Below are 16,308 nucleotides of genomic sequence, written 5' to 3' on the forward strand. Positions count from 1 at the left end.
TATCATTGAGCCCTGGAAATTTGTCCGCATTGAGGGCCACCTGCCACCACAGCTTCAGATTTAAAGTTCTGTTATACTGACGGCCAGCCCAAATGTATTACATAATTCAATAGCTTCTGTTCCTGCTATATGTAAAAAACATTCTACTTTAGTTTTCTTTGACAGAACATTAAAAATCTCACATCAAGACTTCCAGTTTTCTGCTAGGTTACCTTGCAGTTATAGTTTGTCACAAGGCATCAGTGATATTGCAGATGTCATATCTGCAGCAGTTTTCTTGGTTTCATGTTTATTTAAAACTATTATAAAGAATAATGCATATGAATGGTAGAGGTATCTTTTAAATGTTATTTATTCACTTCTGGCACCCCGTGTTACCTTCTAATCGTAAAATAATGTAAAACATTGTAAAACTATAAAAATAACAAAAAGGCTCAGGTGGAGCTGATTTGATGACACTTTTTACTCTGAGAGAGATGAAGGACAATACTGGAAAATTTAGAAAGTATACCTTGTAACAGCATCAACTTTCTTAAAGAGACATTGACCCAGTTAATATACAATATTCCTGCCTTGGAGGAAGTTCAGTCTGGAAACAGAGTCATAGTAATTTCCAGGTTGCAAAACTACATACAAAACAACACCAACAGGACAACCATGGCAGAATCTTCACTTATATAAAATGTTTAATAAACAAAAAGGACAAGCGCTTTCGCAAATTGCTTCTTCAGATCGTTATAAAATCTAATAAAACAAAGACATACTTAAAACACATTAAAACCAATCATATACACACAAAGTTGGTGCCAAAATTACATTATGATCAGCAATAAAATCTATTACTTGTGTCTATACACCTTCAGTTTCTTCCCACTTAAAACGGGCTTAATGTTCACTTGACTATTCAGCCCTGGATGCTTATGTGCTTGCATCCTAAGAATCCTTTAAGCTCCACTTGTTCCAAAAAATTATTGCAATTACCACCCCTCCTATTCTGATGTACCTGTTGTAGAACCCTGAAAGAAAAATGATGATTTGAAAACTCTGATGCTTGGCTAGAGTGTTCTTGATGTCACCCTTCCTTATATCTGACAAATGTTTATATACCCTGTCCCTAAGCCGCTGTGCGGTTTTCCCTACATAAAAACATGGGCAAAGATCACATGTAGCTAGGTATACCAATTGCATAGTAGTGCAGTCGGCATAGAACCTGTATATGAATTCAAAGACTAAAGTGGGATGTCTGTATTTTTGTTCTTTAGTTAAGACCTTACAGACACTACAGTGTCTACATGGATAAGTCCCTGTTTGTTGCCCATATTGTCCCACTTGCTTTCTTTCATTACATAACAATTGTTTCAAATTGCTGTTGTTCCGATATGTAGAAGTCGGTGTGTCCCCAACTAGACTATTGGTCTTGCTATCCAAGGTCAATATAGACCAATGCTTCTGAATAATATTCTTCACTACCTTATTATTGCTTAAGTACTTAAGAAGAAAGAAGGTCAGAGGGGCTCCTTGTCCAAGAATGAAATTCCTCTAGGTTCTCTAGAACCCCAAGGCAGGGTAACGGTGGGAGGGATCATAAGAATGAATGGCGAAATAGACAACAAACATGGAACATTATGGTGAATACATAACTTCTTTATGCTATGTTGTCCTATCTCATCTTCATTCTTACTGGTTGGGACAGCGTTCCTAGCACCATATTCCATGGGTGGCTCATGGGAGTACACATTTCAGAACAGTGGAACCAAAGGAGGCCCTGTCCCTGGAGGTCAAATCCACTTTGTAATGAGTAATGAATGTGTGCGGTCTTGCCCAGGTAGCAGCACAAATACTGCCCATTGATAGCCTAACTTGATAAGCTGATGACGTAGCCATGGCCCTAGTAGAGTGAACTTTAACTTTGAATGGTAGTTGTCTGTTATTAGCGCTGTAAATAAAGGTAATACAATTTGAGAGCCAGTTAGATAGCGAGACTTTAGAGACTGGCATGACTTTTTCAACTTCTGAAAAGGAAACAAACAATTGATCAGACTTCCTGAAATCTTTGGTTCTATGCAAATAGAAGCAAAGTTGTCTATGCACATCTAACTGATGTAGCTTGTATTCTGCCTTGTTGCCATGATTAGGGAAAAACACTGGCAGCTCAATGGATTGATGTAAGTTATTTTGTGAACACACCTTAGGTAAAAATGATGTCTTAGTCCAGAGAGATACTCTATCCTTATGAAAAATCAAATAAGGAGGTCTGATTGATAAAGCTTGCAATTCCGAAACTCTTCTTGCAGAGGTAATAGCAACTAAGAAAATTGTTTTCTAAGACAGAAATCTGAGGTCACAAGTTGATGAGGGTTCAAATGGGGTAGGGTCAGGTATGTCAGAACAAAATTCAAGTCCCATGGGTAGAGAGGTTCTTTAATGGGGGGTCTTAATAAGCAGGTACCTTTCAAGAACGCTTTACATAATCTGTGTGACATTACATTGGAAGTAACGTCACCTATATGAAAATTTGAGATTGCAGCTAATTGCACCTTAATAGTAGCTGCAGCTGAATCTAGTTGAAAAAGCTCTGATAGGAACTCAAGAATAGAGATGAATGGGGCAGAAAAGGGGTCGATGTTTTTAGATTGTGCCCAGTATGAGAACCTTTTCCATTTACTAGAATATTGCTTCCTCATTGCAGCCTTGTGCGAGGATACCAGGATGTGTTTAACTACTGGTGTAAAATTGTGAAGCCTGACTAAGTTGGGAACTGGAGCAGCCATGCTGTCAAATTGAGGGTTTGGAGGGAGAGGTGGAACATTCCTGACATATGAGTCAGAAAGTCTGGAACTGGGTCCAGAGTCCACGGTTCCTCCTGAATTGAGGCCAGAGGAAGGGAAACCAAATCTGACAAGGCCAGTATGGAGCGATGAGAATTATCCTGCTTCCCAATGAGTAGGCTTTCTGAATGACTTTGGGTATTAGGGAAAAAGGGGGAAAGGCATAAAGTAGTCCTGAGGGCCAATCGTGGACAACTGCATCCCTTGGTGACTCCTCCAGAGGGGGAATTAGGGCAAAGTACCGGCTGCATTTGGCATTCCTGGGAGTGGCAAATAGGTCGCAGCAAGGCTGGCCCCATTTTCAGAATATCCTTTCTGCTATCTCTTTCTTTAGGGATCACTCATGAGGCATCAGTGTTGCTCTGCTGCGCTTGTCTGCTATCATACTGGACTTCCCCGGAATGTGCATTGCTATCAGAAAGCACTGGGAAGAGATTGCCCATTGCCATACACTGAGGGTCTTTCGGCAAAGGGGGTAAGACTTGATTCTTCATTGTTTGTTTATGTACCAAACCACTGACATATTGTCTGACTGAATTGCAATTGTTCCTATTGGAAGAGAGTCCTGAAGTGCTTGCAACACTAAGAGCACTGCTCTCATCTCTAGAACATTGATGTGCAAATGGGTCTGGTGTTCCTTCCATGTGCCTTGGACTGTCCTCCCCAGAAAATGCTTCCCCACCCTATCTGGGAGGTGTCCATCGTCACTGTTGCCAGAGGTTGTTCTGTGGTAAAGGGTCGACCTAACATGACATGACTGGAAAGGAGCCACCATCTTAGATCCTTCTTACATCACTCTGTAATTCTAATCTGGTGAGACATGGGAAGCTCTTGTAAGGACCACTGAGAACAAAGGAGCCACTGAAGAATTCTCATGTGCATCCTGGCTAAAGGGACTAGGGTTATGGTTGCTGCCATAGTTCCTAGGACTTTCAGAACTGTTTTCACTGTTACTTTAGTCTTTGGCAGGAGATTGGTTATCTGCTGTCTGAGTGCAAAAACTCTTTCTGCAGGTAAGTTTGCCATAATAGAGACGGTGTCTGGTTCTGCTCCTATAAAAGTAATATGCTGACATGGCAACAAGGCAGACTTTTCTGAATGTATTGTTATCCCTAATTGAGAACAGATTTGTAAAGTGGTGTCTCTTGACTGTTGCAGTAGATGCTTGGTGGTGACAGTCAGGTGCCAGGTACAGAAACACTTGGAATCCTAGCCTTCTCAAGTGAGCCATGACTACTGCCATGCATTTGTTGAACACTCTGGGGGTGGTAGTGAGACCACAGGGCAGAGCTGGGAATTGGTAATGACTGGCCCCCAACCGGAAGTGTAGGTGACTCCTTGATGGTCTGTCCATTTTTATGTCGTAGTACCAATCTTGGAGGTCTATTGAGCACATCCAATCGTCTTTCCCTAAAAAGGGAAGAATTGACTGCAGTGTTGCCATTCGGAACTTGGACTTCTTTACAAATTAATTTAGTTTGCTAAGATCCAATATCGGTCTCCAGTCCCCTGTTCTTTTCGGCACTAAAAAGAATCTTGAGTAAGTTCCGAATCCTATTTGGTCTGCAAGGAATTCTTGGATGACTCTTTTGTCTAGCAACTTTTGAATCTTTATAGTTGCTTGTTCCCTTTGACTGGGTGGAATGTCTGGGATCCTTCTGAATTGTGGGATGGGAAGGCAAAAGGGAATGGAATAACCTCTGGATATTATACTTTGTGTCCACTTGTCTTTTGTGATAGCTCACCAGGCTTCTGGGTACAAAGATAAATGCCCCCTGACTGCCTCCAGAGTAGAACAGATGGGCCTCCTTTCAAGAGCACTTGAAGGGTCAGCCAAAAAAGGAATCATGGTCACCCTGGTTTTGCAGATCCCCTCTGCCTCATGAAGGACATCTACCATTATAACCTCCCCCTCTGCCCCTGGAGGAGGATTCATCTCCTGCGTCCTGAAAAACTCCCTGGGATTTTTTGATCCACATTTTTCTACCCTTCTGACCCTTAGGATAGGGCCTGGAAGGTACAGAAAAATGTACTGCCACGGCAGAGAGAGTTTTTCCTCCCTGCTCGCATCTGGCGAGTGTGTCCTTGACTTTTGGTCCAAAGGGTGAGGAACCATCGAAAGGGTTGTTGACAAAGGTAGACTTTAAGGGTTCCACAAAGTTACACAAGCGCATCCAGGAGTGTCTCCTTAGGGAAACTCCTGAACCCGCTGCCCTGCTCGCTCCATCTGCTGCATAGGAAATTAGCCTCATGGAGGAGTTAACTATAGAATTTAAGGTGGATAACTGAGAGGTCACTTTGTTTGATACCTCTCCTAACTCTTTCAGGAGACCTCTTTGTAGCCTAGTGAAGTGCATAAGGTAGTTCAGCGATCTAAGTGTAAAAACTGCTGATGAGAAAATACACTTCCCGTATCTATCCATTGTTTTACACTCCTTGTTCAGTGGATGGACAGATGAGGATGTTTCAGAGAGTTCCTTCTTGGTGGGTGCTGCCACCACCATAACATCTACAGAGATGCCTTTAGTAAGAAAGTCTTTCTCTAATGGAGCTGTTATAAATTTATTTGGCCTCCGAGGGACTGGTTCCATTGCGTCTGGAGACTCCCATGCCTTTTGACTAACCAATTCAATTAGTTCATCAAAAGGCAGAGACACCCAGGAGGCTGAAGGTTGAGATCCGAAGGCCTTCAGGTACACCGACTCCTCATCAGAAGGGTTGATGGGCTTCCAGCCATCTCTCTGTTTCAGGATTTCTAAGATATCTGCAAAGGAGATATTTTCAGAGGGTGACTGTGGGGACCCTTCTGACTCCTTGAGGTCAGTGTCTGAGGTGACTGACTCATCTGGCGAGTCCAGATGCTTCCTCTTGCATGTTTTCTTCCAAGAAGCCTCCTCAGAAGGGTATTCTGTGGAGGTCTCGGGAGAGTGTGACTTGCCCAATGGGGCTACCTGAGGCCCTGAATCTCCACTATCCTGAGGATGGAGTGCTGCAGAGACAAGATGCCGGTGCTTTATGGGGAACACTACTAGTACCCTTGTGTAGAGCTGTAGGAGGGGACAGCACACTCCTCATCAGCTCGAAAGCAGGTCCCACCAGCTCCGAGGATGCCCCCAGTTCCAAAGAAGTAGAAAGATTCCTCAGTTCCAATGAGACCAGCTCCAAGCACAATGTAGGACCCAAGCTCACCTTTGCCTATGGCCAGAGAGGTATGCTCGGAACCGAAGAGACTCAGGTCCAAGCATCTCCCCTGGAACCGACCAGAGAACTTTGGCTCCTAGACAACCCGGATAACACCGAGGGTGTCAGAGCAGACAGTGGTTCCGAAATCTCCTGGAGGGGTCTCGTGAGCGAAGATTGTACAGCAATCGGTACCTGGCACTCCGGCTCTGAAGATCCAGCTTGGCTCAGAGGAGGAATCAGTGTGGATGAAAGAGTCTTAGTTGGTTCCGGAACTAGTTGGGCTGGAGTCAAAAATAATTTAGCCAGCACCAGCGACTTCAGTAGTCTGTGCACAACCCTATCCACATCATCATCCGATAGGCTTCTAGATGATCTGGAAGAAAGGGTAGGTGAGGGAGATCTCTCCAATATGGGAGATCTTAAGGTAGGGAGACCAGTAGTAATTCAGTGGACCGGCTCCAAAAGCTAGTCTTTCTCGACTCTAAAGGCTGTGGAGCCGAAGGACTCGACTTGTCCAATTCCAAAATCTCACTCGGTTCCAAATGCTGTGGAGCCAAAGAGATCGATTTTTCTAAAGAAGTTTTAGATATTTTTGCTGGTGGTTCTGAATGACTTGATGAGGAAAAAGAAGAAGGTCTTTTGGAAAGTTTATCACCTTTAGAAGAAGGAGACTTAGGCTTGGAGGAGGTACTCTGACTTTCTAGAGCTTCAGAGAATGGAGTTTGCAGTAGCTCTCTGACTATTAATTTATTCTTTCTCTCCAGCAAAACTCGTGAAATGAAAGAATGATAGAAGGTACATAACTCCTGAAGGTGAATGGCCCCCAAGCTGTAAACACAAATGCTATGACCATCAGTTAAAGACATTTTCTGTGAACATTTTTGACACTTTTTAAAGCCAGACGAGCTTTGGTTCCTTCGCTCTACTCTCTTTAGACATAATGAGAAAGAAAAGAACTGCAAAAACACTATAAATTGAATACTAACTACAAAACACTATAAGGTGAAATAACACACATAATAATTCAAGCCTAAACAGTACTCTATAAAAACATAAACTCACAGCACATCTATTTAACTATAAGAAAAAATCAATTCTACCCTTTAAGTTAAATGGGTGTTAGGCCGTCTAACTTAAATGGACCTAGCACTGCTACTAAAAAGAGAAATTTAATTAAAGAAAGATAAGTTATGCCCTCTAATTCAAGTGGGCACTTGGCCCTCTAACTTAAACAAGCCAAGAATCACTGAGATAAACACAAGCTATAGAATGGGAACCCTTAAAACTTAACGACAGGATAGGTGGAAAACAGGCCTGCGACTAAGGCAATGGCCAACTTAAGCAGTAATCACAGTAAAGGGTAGAATAAACAACACACACAACACAAGAAGAATAACTATCTATATCAAAGAGTTGTATGAAACTAAAGAGCAAAAACAGCTAAGAAAAATACGAGATATCTAAAAATTTCAAAAACATAGCCATGGTCAGGATGAAGAACCTCCAATCTGTTAAGCGGCAAATGAGATCTGGGGAATCACACACACTACATGATGGGATATGTGTTCAGCCATGAGCCAAGTGAATGACTTCGAGCTATAGTATGCGGCCGAGTCGGAGCTGAGGATCGGCTCCGAACCCAACCAGTAAGAATGAATAGCGAGATAGGACAACATAACATCTGTAGTTTCTGGTTGCTTGAGAGTTACTATTAAAATATTGTACCCTATACTATTTGTTTGGTTTGACTTACTCTTAGGATGGGGAGAGAGGGAATTTATTCCTATCTTCCCTTTAAAATTCTAAAACTCTAAAAACTTTTAGTTATGTACTCACCATAACTTCAGATGTTTGGGATCCATCTCGCCTACATTCTGAATGATGGGTTCGGAGCCGATCCCTCGGCTCCGACTCGGCACGCTTATGCCAAAGAGCGAAGTCTCTTATTGGCTGAGCTTACTATATCCCAGGATGCACCACCACCAGTCCCCCAGATCTAGTTTGTCCGCATACATGCACACATGCATACCCTGCTTATATAACATCGTCAGATGAAACAAGATAAAACAGTAGAGCTCAAAACCGTTCAATCTCTTCTGATCTGCAAGGCAGGGGGAAGGAGAGTGGGTATCAGGAATGGCGAGATGGATCCCAAACATCTGAAGTTATGGTGAGTACATAACTAAAAGATGTTATGTGATCCTATCTCGCCTACATTCTGAATGATGGGACAGCGTCCCTAGCACCTGAATCCTGGGTGGCTCACTGGAAAACACTCCTGAGTACCGTGGAACCAAATGAAGCTCGTCCTTTCGATGCCACATCCAATTTGTAGTGGGAAATGAACGTGTGCGGGTTGGACCAAGTAGCCGCAGCACAAATTTCCGAAATAGCGAGCTTGGAATGAAAAGCTATAGAAGTAGCCATAGCTCTGGTAGAATGAGCTTTGATAGATGATGCAAGTTGCTTATTCGAAGAAGAATAGGCCTGAGTTATGCAATCTCTGATCCATTTTGAGATTGTAGCTTTTGTGATGGTTTGGCCCAATTTATTATCTGAGAAGGACACAAACAACTGGTCTGACTTACGAAGTTGCTGAGTCCTGTCTAAATAGAAGCGTAATTGCCTGTGAACATCCAATTTATGGAGAGTGTATTCTGCTTCATTAGAGAATTTTGGAAAGAAAACTGGTAGTTCTAGAGATTGTTGAAGACAGAAACTAGAGCAGACCTTTGGGACAAAGGATGGATTAGGCCTAAGTGATACTCTATCTTTGTGGAAAATCAAATACGGTGGTTTAATAGACAGGGCTTGAAGCTCTGAGACCCTTCTTGCAGAAGTAATAGCCACTAAAAATGCCGTTTTCCATGACAGATATTTTAACTCGCACGTAGCAGCCGGTTCAAAGGGGGGAGATGTTAATGCGCGCAGCACCAAATCAAGATCCCACGGAGGTGCAGGATGAAAAACTGGTGGTCTTAACAGGCTCGCACCTTTAATGAATGTTTTGCATAATCTGCTGCTCATCAAAGGAGGATCCGTGGATTCATGGAATTTAGAGATAGCTGCTAGTTGAACTTTAATAGTTGAGACAGAAGATCCCTGATTAAATAGGGATGTTAAGAATTTCAAAACCTCTGGGACAGGAGCAGTGATAGGGTCTAAGCCCTTGAGTTGAGCCCAGATAGCAAACCTCTTCCACTTACTGAGGTACAATTTGTTAGTGGTAGGTTTGTGGGCCGAAGATAAAATGTGCACAACTTCCGGGTCTAGTGTGTGACTTCTAACCAAGGTTGGAAGTGGAGGAGCCAAGCTGTCAATTTCAGAGATTGAAGGGACTGATGCCAATGTCCCGACTGATGGATTAGCAAATCCGGGATCATGTCTAAGGTCCACGGATCGTCCACTGCATGCTTTTTCAGGTAAGGAAACCATATCTGACGAGGCCAGTATGGGGCAATCAGAATCATTGAAGACCCTAGCTGAGAAGCTTTTGAATAACTTTGGGAAGGAGTGGAATTGGGGAAAAGCATAAAGCAACCCTGTTGGCCAAGGTTGTGCTAGAGCATCCATGGCTGGTACTTCCTGATGTGGAATCAAGGAGAAGAACCTTTGGCACTTGGTGTTTTGTGGAGTCGCAAATAGGTCGCAGCACGGTCCCCATCTCTTGAAAACCTGGGCTGCTACTGCGGTTTAGAGACCATTCGTGAGGAGAGAGAATTGTCCTGCTTAATTTGTCCGCCAATACATTTGACTTCCCGGGATGTGGGTCGCTACCAAGAAGCGGTTGGTAGCTAAAGCCCATTCCCACACTCTCATGGCCTCTCTGCAAAGGGGATACGATCTGGTCCCTCCTTGTTTGTTCAGATACCAAACCACCGACATGTTGTCTGCGTGGATGGCGATGATGCCGTGAGGAAGGAACTTGTGTAAGGCCTGTAGGGATAGAAGTACAGCCCTCATCTCCAACACGTTGATGTGGAGAAGAGCTTCGTCCGGAAGCCAGGATCCCTGAACTAGCCTGCCCAGACAATGCCCCCCCCACCCTATCTGGGAGGCATCTGTCGTCAGGGTAGCCATTGGAGGGGGGAGAACAAAGGGTTTTCCCTGATCCAAGTTGGATGTCTGAAGCCACCAGCGAAGGTCCCTTTTGCATATTTCCGTAATCATGATGTGATGATTGAGGGGAAGATCTTGAAAGGACCATTGAGTTGATAAGAGCCACTGAAGAATCCTCATGTGTAACCTTGCTAGAGGAACTAACAGCACCGTGGCAGACATTGAGCCTAGCACCTGTAGGACCATCCTGGCTGGGGCTTTGGATCTTGAGATCAGAGCTAGAACTTGGCCCTGTAAAGTTCGTATCCTTTCGGCAGGAAGAAAGACACGCATCAATCTTGAGTCTATCTCTGCTCCTATAAACTTTATGCGCTGAGAGGGCAGCAAGACAGACTTTGACCAATTGAATGTAATCCCTAGGGAAACACCCAGGGAGATGGTGGCTTTGAGGTTGTCCATAAGTAGATGCCTGGTGGTGGCAGTCAGGAGCCAGTCGTCGAGATAGGGAAACACTTGGAATCCAAGACTCCTCAGGTGAGCCGTCACTACTGCCAAACACTTGGTGAACACCCTGGGGGCTGTGGTGAGACCAAAGGGCAGAGCACAAAATTGGTAATGACTGGTTCCCAGGCTGAAGCGCAGGTACCTTCTGGACGCCTGATGTATCGGTATGTGATAATAGGCGTCCTTGAGGTCTATGGAGCACATCCAAACATCCTTCTCCAACAACGGGAGAATGGATTGCAACGTGACCATTCGAATTTGGATTTCGTGACGGATAGGTTTAGTCTGCTGAGATCCAATATTGGTCTCAGGTCCCCTGTCTTTTGGCACTAAAAGAACCTTGAGTAATTTCCTGATCCGATTTGGTCTGTGGGGACCGGTTGGATGACTCCTTTTCTAGCAGCTTTGAAGCTTCTGCGGCTGCTATTTCCCTTTGACTGGGTGGTGGGTCCGGGATTCTCTTGAGCGAAGGGGTGAGGACTTGAATGGGATGGTGTAACCTCCGGCATTATCCGAAGCACCCATCTGTCCTGAGTGATTGACTCCCAGGCTTCTAGGTGCTTGGCAACGACACCCGACTGGCTCGAGCAGCACAGCCGGGCAATACCTCATGTAGTATGGGAGGCTGAAGAGCCACGAAAGGACTCGCGGTCTCCAGAATTGCCGGGCCCTCTGCCGCCTCTGGGACGGCGTCTCCCTGAAAAATTTCCCTGCCCTCTGCCTCTGGACGGGGAATCTTCCTGCTGTTGGGAGAAAAACTTGCGAGATTTTGAACCACATTTTCCCTCCTTTGGCCTTGGGGTAAGGCCGAAGGGAGTGGAATAACGGGCCCCTACGGCAGATAACGTTTTTCCCTCTTGCTCACAGCGGGTAAGGGTGTCTTTCACCTTGGGTCCAAACAATGAGGACCCATCAAAGGGAGCGTCGGCGAAGGAAGACTTGAAGGCCTCCAAACTGACACAAGCGGAGCCAGGCTTGTCTCACGTGAAGCAACGCCTGTGCCTGCGCTCTACCCGCCTTCGGCCGCATAAGAAATGAGCCTCATGGACGAGTTAGCAATTGACGTAAGGATAGCCAACTGAGAGCTAACGGACTGGGCTAGCTGCTCAGGTAGGTTACCCGAGAGGGAGTCTGACAACTCCTTGACCAGATCCCTCTGAAGCCTGGTAAAATGTGCCAAATAATTCAGAGACCTTAAGGTAAAGGCCGCTGAAGTCAGGGTGCGCTTCCCGTACCTATCCATACTCCTAGACTCCTTATTAGGAGGATGGATGGACGTTGAAGCCTCTGCCACGTCCTGTTGTGTAGCAGATGCCACCACCATGGCATCTACAGCCACGCCTTTAGTAAGGAACTCCTTCTCGGGGGGTGCAGATAAGAATTTGTTTGGGCGAGAAGGGACTGGTTCCACGGTATCCGGGTGTTCCCACGCCCTTCGACAAACTAAATCCAGAAGCTCGTCGAAGGGCGGAGACACCCAGGAGGCGGAGGGCTGAGCCCCAAAGGCCTTGAGGAGCACTGATTCGTCCGCAGAGGGGGGTTTGGACATCCAGCCGCCTCGTTGTTTGAGGATCTCTAAGATGTCTGCAAAGGAGACATCGTCCGAGGACGACTTAGGGGACCCCTCCGCATCATCCATATCCGTGTCCGATGTAATAGACTCAGGGGAGTCCACGTGCTTCCTCTTGCACGATCTCTTCCTTGGGGGTTCCTCTGGAGATGACTCCGAAGAACCCTCAGGAAGAGGGGAACCCCCACTGGGGGTAACCTCAGGCCTCGGGGCTCCGCTGGCTACGGACAGGGGAACTGCCAAAGACCCAGTATCCACGCCCAGGGAAGGTGCTGGTAGAACCGGAGAGATGGCCGAAGAGGATTTGGCCAAGGCACTCCTCATGGCCCCGAAAGCCGGACCCCCAGAATCCTGGGAGAATCCGGTCTCCGGGGCCATGAAGGCAGATGGAAGTCCCGCAGCCGAAGCACCGAGAGGGAGGCTCGGAACCGAAAGCAAAGGTCCCGAAACATCACCCTCGGGTCCAGCCGAAGAAGTCCGCGTACCAAACTCGGACCCGAGGGCCCGGGTTGGAGTAAGGGTCGGAGCCGACCCTGAGATCTCCACCGGCTCCAAGAGCACCTGCTCCGACGGAGCCGAAGCAGTCGGAGGAGGAATGGCAATGGGGTGGGTCATGGTCATCGGCTCCGAGGCCAACTGGGTCGGAACCGAAACAAATTTTTGGAAGACTGGAGACTGGAAAAGTCTTTGGAGCACCCTGTCTATATCAGAATCCGACATTCTCGAAGACCGAGAGGAAACAGAACGGGTTCGAGAAGACCTCTCCCTCGGCCCCAATGGACTAGGGGACCGGCTCCGAGGCGACTCGATGAGAATCGGCGCCGAGGAAACACACACACCAGATTCCATCGGTGCCGAGGTAGACTTCGGCCGAGGAGGAAGTGTCTGAGCGGGCGACCCTTGTCGGCTCCGAGCAGTGGAGCCGGCGAAGGAGACCCGCCTCGATGCCCCAGCCATCGGCTCCGAAGCCCGAGGAGTCGATACTGGAGGCATCGAGGCAGACCGTTCGACCTCGGCTCAAGTCTTTGGAGCCGAAGGGGAGGCCTGCCTAGGTCTCTTGGCAGTCGGGTCCGACGGACTGGTCGGAGCCGAAGCCCTTTTCTTTTTGGCAGGAGTCGGAGAGGAAGCCAAGGCTTCTTCGAAAGAGGGTTTAATCAAGCCTTTGAGAATCAATTTATTTTTCCTCTCCTGGAGGACCCTGGAGGAAAAAGCGTGACATACACTGCATGACTCCTGCAAGTGCTTTGCCCCTAAACAATACACACACAGTAGATGGTCATCAGTAACAGACATCTTAAAAGCACATTTAGAACATTTCTTAAAGCCCGAAGGCCTATGGGGTTGAGACATGTTGATACACAAATCTAGTCACTCTGACAGGAAAGTACACTAAATTTTAACTACTGATATAAGCTTACAGTAATAAATAAATCCAACTCTTCCTGTAACAAGAACAGGTAACTCTAACCCAACTTGAACAATTATTAGAGACCCTGTAATTCAAATATTAACAGTCCGGGAAGGCCCTGAATGGAGGGGGGCCGAAAACAAACTGAACTCAATCACACACAACAATTTCAAGTCCAAATCGTACACAAAGTAAGCGATAGCTGTTAAAACAGCTTTTTTGAGCAAAAACAGCAAAAAACTGACAGAAAAGTTAGTTTAATAAACTACTTAGCCCAGCCAGCTCGAGACCACGTCTTCGCAGGGAAGCGGCAAACGAGATCTGGGGGACTGGTGGTGGTGCATCCTGGGATATAGTAAGCTCAGCCAATAAGAGACTTCGCTCTTTGGCATAAGCGTGCCGAGTCGGAGCCGAGGGATCGGCTCCGAACCCATCATTCAGAATGTAGGCGAGATAGGATCACATAACATCATAAGGTATGTTTCTGCAAGGTGGGGGGGGGGACAAAGTTCAACACATGAAAACTGTACTGTATTTCTTCAAATGTTTTCTGGTTGCTTGAGAGTTCTGGTTGCTTGGATTCCGGTCAACTGACAGTTTACCATACTATAGTATTTGGGAGACTATTCAAAATGTTCAATAGTGATTGAAGTTATTTTATGTAAAATGGTAAGTATGATCGGTGTTGTTCCCACTGTAACATCCACCCCATGAAGTTAACCCCACCCCTTTCTAGTTGGCCTCACATCATTCAGGTGTCTCCTGCAGCCCCCCCCCCCCTTTGATTTGAAGTCACCAGCTGCCACTGGACAGCAGGCTGACTATCAGGAAATCTGCTAGCAGTGACACACACAACTGTCAAAGCTGACAGCACAGGAAGAATGGGTGAATATTCTGAAAATTCCATCTGCAACAGCACGTAGTATTTTCTGAGTGACTAAGAAACCTCAGTGCTCTCCCAATGAAAACACTGCCGTATTCTGGAAATGTTTTCACAGAAACAGAAACCTCCACAGGGAGAATCAGATACTGTGCACTCTTCTGATTCTTTATCAGAAATCTGAGGAGAAAACCCTGCATCCATCCCTTCATCTTCATGTCCAGATTCAAAATCTTGAATTTCTTTAGGAAAAGAGGTATTCCTCTTTCTTTTACCAGAAGCCACATTATAAGAAGGAACAATAGCCTGAATTAAACCTTATACAGAACTAGTAAATTATTCCCTCGGAAACCCAAGCAAATATGCCAACTAATTCAGCTCATGGAGGCAAATATGGCTGAGGCATAGGTCCACTTGCCAAATCAGTCCAATACTCACAACCCCGTTTGGGGAATTAAATAATGCTGCACCTTCTGAGATTTCTTTCTTCATGGCAGTAGCAACACAATGGCATCCATGGATGGACCTTTATTCCAAAAGGACCTCTCCCTGTGGGGGACCAATACCTTAGCTACTTTTGGGGGATCAGTTCCACTGCATTGGGTTCTCTCTTAGCCCTCCATGACACAATGTCAACAAGTGTGTCCAGACGTGGAAACAGCCACGAAGTGGATAGGCATGCACCAAATGCCTTGAGGAAGCCCCCCACCCCACCATTGTCTCATTAATTCCAATAGATTGCCTAAGAAGGCATCGTCAAGGGGAGAGATGATGAGGAACCCTTTTCCTTCTCTGAGGTTAAAGTTCTCAGTAAAAAATTCCTCTGGAGAATCCTAAGTGCTTCCTTCTGCATTGGTTCTTCTCCCCTAAAGGAAGGAGGTAACAGTGGATACCCCTGGATTGGGGCTGCTTGGAGCCTAATGATGCAGGCTGTCCCCAGAATAGCTTATGAGAGAGTGAGATCCTAGAAGGACAGGAGAATCAGGATGGATCTGGCACTGGAACAGATGCACCCATCTCAAAGTAAGACAATATCCTTTCTATGATGCCAACTGCTGATGCCAAAGCTGGATGACAGACAAGAGGACCCCATGGATATGAAAATCTAGGGCAAACTCCTCTACCAACTTCTGATCCAGCTGGATCTGATATCAAGACCAGTGCCAAATTGTCTAAGGAAGAGGAACTGAAGGGCAGGGATAGTTCCAAAAGGCCTCAGAGTTTACCGCACCCCAGGCCCTCTAGGAAGCACTTGGCTCTGAGAGACTGCAGTCAAGTACATCAAGGCAGAAGCTGGAGCTGAAGACAGCCAAGCTCTTGGTAGTGATGGTAGTGAAACATAGGAAAGTGTCAGAAACAAAGCTGCTGGTGCTGAAAAGTGGGCTGTAGTAGGAACAGAAACAGCCACAGCCATTGGAGCAGGTCCCTCCTCTCTTTGGTTCGAGGGTGAGGGAATGGGGTCTATGTTAAATCATCGAACACTTAAAAAAGCAAATGATGATTTATCGAATGCATGTAAGCGAACGCTTACAATCTCGAACGCTTAGAACAGCAATTTTTTTCCAAGGGAAAAAAAAATCGCTGTTCCACAAAAAAAAAAAAAAAAATTAAAACATTACATAAAGTGGGGGGCTGTGCCCCCCACACCCCCACTACTTAAATATACCACTCCGAGATTACACTACAGTCATGAAAATGGCAAAGTAACAGAAGCGGCCAAGCGATTTCTTTCCCAGGGAAAGACTTTGCTTATATGCCGTTTCACTATTTTGCCTTTTCGTGCTTTCTAGTTCGATCAAGACACATTCGAAAGAATGCATCCTCGATCATTTAATAGGAACCCGAAGGAATGATCCTCAGGTTCATCTAGGTCCAA

This window comes from Protopterus annectens, chromosome 1.part2 (genome assembly GCF_019279795.1).
Source record: "Protopterus annectens isolate FY-2018-M chromosome 1.part2, PAN1.0, whole genome shotgun sequence".
NCBI lineage: Eukaryota > Metazoa > Chordata > Ceratodontiformes > Protopteridae > Protopterus > Protopterus annectens.